Here is a 5,000-nt window from a genome sequence, read left to right as displayed (position 1 = left end):
CATGCAGGATGAAGTCATTTAAGTTGCCTGAATTTCACATAAATATTAATGTGTTTACATATTTTTAGAAAATATATATCATTGGACACCTTGTTCTTACATCTTGGCACTAGCAAAACTGAGGAACTATATCACTCTTTTTGCACAGCTTCTTGCACTGGTCGTTGATATCCTTAAGGGTAACTGCCTTAATTGCATCTCCAAAAACCATGTCTTCCATCACAATGTTTCAAAATCTGCTGAGGTTTTCCTCCACTATTCATCATTGTTGACAGTTGTTTGATATATTCACTGTTTTATTCAGTTAACAAATGATACAAAATACCATTAATATTTTTAATGTGAATTTTAACAATGATTGATCACAAATAAATTATTATTCATGGTCTTCATCTTTAGTTTGTTGGTTTGAGCAAATTATTGAAAGTAATAAGATAAATGACTAACTTTGTTGTTCTAAGAGATATCATAATTTTATTATTATTGCCAATAACAGGCACACTGTATTTTGCGTGTGAATAATATTCACATTCTAAATTATAAAATAATTAGGATAGTAAACGCACCCCATTAATATCGGTCAATAGCTGTGTTTAGATGAGAGTATATAAACACAGCTATGACATCACATGAATTTTGATTGGTTATGTGTTGTCAGATGCACCTTTTGATTGGCTGGTTGGAAATATGGGTGTGTATGTTATGCAAACCCTCAACTGTGTCTCGGGTTTGCATAACTGTCAAGAATTCTCCCAACTGCGCTTGGCATTTAGATGAGGCTATGTAAACATGGACAATGTCCTCTATTGCTTAAATAACGCAACAAAATATAACTTTTTGATCGGTTGCTTTATCTCAAGAGAAGCACTTCCGGAAGGCAGTTTTCTATTAAGCAATAGCCATTGAAGCAGATTGAACCAAGCCTTTGCCTGTTGGGTGCATCTGGCAAAATAGTCCAAAATGCATGTGGGGCTTCACTTTTATGGTGCAAACAGGAACAGTCTGAATTATGTTGATCTCTTTTTAGCTGACTAAACATTCGCTCTGACGATGGGCTAACACTCGGAACGTCAGCTTTCCAAATCATTCATGGTGGTAATTCCACCTTTATCAAAATATGTGATAAAACCAAATTTTCCTGTTAACCGTGACACTGTATGCAATCAATGTAACATGGAGACAATTTAGCATGTAACGGGGTCCCTCATGCGTGAGCACAAGTGTTGACGCCTGTCAAAGAATAGGTTATTGGCTAAGCTCTTCTGAGCCTACAATTTACCAGTTTAATAAATTATATACTAGCCCAAAACAGCGATGTGAAAGTTAACCAACAGGTACCCAGTTTACTGTGGCCATAATAATCCTCTGAAAATAAGAACCCAAAAGTTGTTTTTCAGTAGCTGTGTACCAGCAGGAGAATCCTTCAAGCTCTCCTCTGGATAAGAAACTACCCAGAAGATGCAGGTTGTCAAGATCACTTGAGATAGAACTTGACAGGAATTTATCCATTTTTTGGATAGCCCCCCTCCCCCCTTTATCCCCATTTTTCATCAGGGGTTGCTCTCAACTGAAGCCTTTTGTATCAACCTTAGCTGTATGATTTTCTTATAACTAATGCAAACTGGACATGGAAGGAATCAAGTTCCAACTTTAATGCGATATTACACAAAGAAAATATACTTACAAATTTCATTATTGCAATAAGAGAATGTAACAAAAAAGTACGCGATAACCAGGTTAGCTGTTGGCTTAATCTTTTCTTCCTCACCACGGACATATTCAAAAGGAGTCAAGGCTTTGCGTTGTTAAACACGTGAACAATAATTACACCGTAAACACATGAATCGATCGAGCTTAGTCAAAAATCCTGCGTAACATATAACCAGCTGACCTTGCTCCTTTTTTTCTCGCGTTCCACACCTGGTGAAGGACGGGCTCTGCTACACAGACTTCCATCTTTTAGATCGGATAACCGACTCGTGCTGAGCTTTCGAATGAACTACCGTCTTTATAAACTCCTATGTCGTGACCGTAACGTAGCAAGATCTACATATTCGCGAAATTTTCAAACCAGAAAACTCTTCTCAATCCCGTACGATTCCTTCCCTAATTGTCTTTTCACCAAATAAATCCAAAGGATGGTTGTTACTAATAATATATCTGTTGCAAGTACGGCAAACAGAAAATAGAATCCCTTCGGCCATTCTCTTCCGATTTCTTCCGGTTATCGACGGTTATCATTTTTGTTGTGTTCCCATCTGACCAATCAGTGGCGAGAACGGATTGGAACCTGCCAGAGCTTGCCAGAGCAACACAGCGGTCAAATGAGTGCGCATGTTCAAGCCACGCGCGTGCGATTTTGGCGCGCGTGGGAATGGGTTGCACAATTTCCATAGAAACAAGTAAGCGTCAAAATGGCGGCAGATTTAAATTTCGCGGTATTGGTTTTCAATTAGCGGGAATAAGGTGGAGACAAAACAGCTAAGGTTTTTACTTTAACCACAGCTCTTAAAGGGACGTCTCTTTCATATATCTTTTTCAACAAAAAAACTATCTCTGCAACAATAGTGAATTTTCTTGTCGAGTTTACGCGTTCGTAGAAAAACATGAAGACTTGTGTTTTTATCGTGGTAGTTGTCGTCGTCGGCCTCTCTAGAGGCAAGTTTCCGGATGAAAAACCTGTTGCCTGAGCAGTAAAACTCGAGAGAAGAACGTTTGTAGAGCCAGAATAATTGGACTTAGTACCTAGATGGCTCGATCGAGTGGCGGAAGTTGACAGTGGAAATTTTGTGTGCGCGTTTTATTGGCATCAATAAAGAACAAGTATCAATAGCAGTTCATGTTGCTTACCCACTCATTCGGCAACTTTGAGTAGTACCCCCATGCCTGAGCGACTATACAGAGTTACAGAGAAAAAAAATGCCATCCTATCGTCCAGGTACAAAGTGGTGAACCAGTTGCCCACGAAATGCTGATAAAATATTCCCCTCTTAGGACATATAAAAGACCCAAGAAGAGGAAAACGGTGGGTGGTACCAAATAGGTTCTTTTCTCACACAACATCTGTGTCGTTCTTGTCTTATAACAAAAGTTAAAGCTAAAATAATTTTAAGTCTCTCTCAATATATTATGGTTCTATGTAATATATCACCAATGATTTTTTTTTTCAGAGAAAGAGAGAGAGAGATAAGGAGGGGGCGGGGAGGGAGGGACAGCAAACATTTACCTGCATTTAAATACTAATTTCATTCACCAAAGCAGTAGATACTCTGCATACACTCTGACACGAGTCGATGGATGTCCCAACCAGAAAAATCACACAGAATTGCAACAACAGAGAGAAGTTGTACTCTTTTACACACATACTTACTTTAGGTACAGTATTTTAATTTAATAGTACAACATGAACAGGTATAAACTGGATATTTGGTACTGAAGACCATTTTACTACACTAGCACACATTAGTACATGCAGTTTTTAAAAGGAGCTGAGTGCTTTCCTAGATATCCATGGAACCTTAAGATCTGGTTTGAACTATGCCCCTGTGTGTGTACAACAGACCGCTATACAAAAAAATCCAAGCAAACTGTAAACAAATGATGCAAATGAAAGTCAAAGAAGCAATTCAGATATGTAATCGCTCATAAACAAGTAGACGCAATACCATTTGTCTCTTCTAATCATTGAATATTCCCATGTATTTTTCTCTAACTTTAGCAAAAGTACTGATTATCAGTCTACTGGATGACTTTTATAACATGTACATGTATACCATAAGAACAACAATAGATCTTAAACTCTCATAAGCCACACAAATGGCTTCAAGTCATCTGGACATTTTGTATGCACACCACATGCCATTCCACTACCTGATGACAAAACCAAAGGACACAGCCTAGTAACAGTGATAATCAAGGGAAGACAGCAGGCATGCAAGGGAGGAATTGTGCCAGCTAATACAGATAAGATTTCAAAGACTGGAATGTCACAAATTAAAACCAGCAACATGGAACAACTTCCACACTCTGAAACCAAAAGACACGAGAAAGCAGTTAATTTAGTTTAAGTGCATCATCCCAAGCAGTTAATATGTTCTTGAAGTGTGCCATGTTGTTAGTGACTAGTGAAATACTCCTCAATCAATTCAACTATTTCCATTTTTTCCTGACAATATCCAACCTTTCCACAGAGGGTTTTTGATTTGAACTCATCCATCTGTCTTGGAATGGTAGCTTGGCCTGAAACTATTTTTTTTTAAACAGGTTATGGCTTTTTTAGACCTCCTGCCACATTAGCCCTCACATTGAGCCCACTTGGGGTGAGTAGGGATTTTGCCTGGAATGAAACAAGGTCAATTTCCTTCAGTCAGGGTTTGAGATTTCAGAAGACCTAATTTATAAATTAATCCTTGGACTAGACGGTACCTCATTTCTCCTGTTTGCCTTCTTAATTTCCGCTTTACATGTATATATATATTAATAGGCTGAATTTGAGTTTGCTATTCCTACACGTATTTAAATTTATTATGGCTCTTAAGATGTTTAAATCTTTGCACAATATATTCTGGCTTGGCACGTGATGAATTGAAGACACTAAAATCATGTGTACTGGTTAATGAATTCGAAAAGCACTTTAACATTTGTTTCCTTCTCGATCATATAATTTCTTAATTTCACCACATGTAATCACGTTTTCCACGAAGTGAGCTTTCAGTGGTTAAAGATCTACCTGAAATTGTCTTAAATATCGAGCTAAAATGATCGTTAGCCCACATCGAATTGTAGCTCGTCTTTCCCAAAACCGAATAAAGTAAAATAAACGTAAATCGTAGTTGGAGCGGAGGAAACAGAAATAGTTTACGGGGTAATGCCTTTGTTTACTTTTTGCTCACCTTACCACAATGAAAATAAGCAAGCAGTTTTACTCAAACTGGATCCCCTTTTTTGCGTTTACTACCGCAAAGGTCTTCAGTCATACGTCGTATCATACGTGGTAAGTC

At 38.0% G+C, this 5,000-nt stretch overlaps 1 long non-coding RNA gene across 1 annotated transcript in view; it reads right to left on the bottom strand.

Moving 5' to 3' along the window:
* Positions 1-3,325: 3,325 nt before the first annotated feature.
* The window catches only part of LOC138059781 (uncharacterized), a 1,806-nt gene continuing 131 nt past the window's right edge, over positions 3,326-5,000 (bottom strand). Inside the window, exons 1-2 of the long non-coding RNA XR_011134247.1 lie at positions 4,893-5,000; positions 3,326-4,026 (exon numbers count right to left, since the gene is read on the bottom strand). The exon at positions 4,893-5,000 is cut by the window's right edge and continues 131 nt beyond it. This is a non-coding gene — a long non-coding RNA (uncharacterized lncRNA). The remainder of the gene's footprint in view (positions 4,027-4,892) is intronic.

Source organism: Montipora capricornis, chromosome 8, assembly GCF_036669925.1.
Source record: "Montipora capricornis isolate CH-2021 chromosome 8, ASM3666992v2, whole genome shotgun sequence".
Taxonomy (NCBI): domain Eukaryota; kingdom Metazoa; phylum Cnidaria; class Anthozoa; order Scleractinia; family Acroporidae; genus Montipora; species Montipora capricornis.
This window is presented reverse-complemented; position numbering and strand designations above follow the sequence as displayed.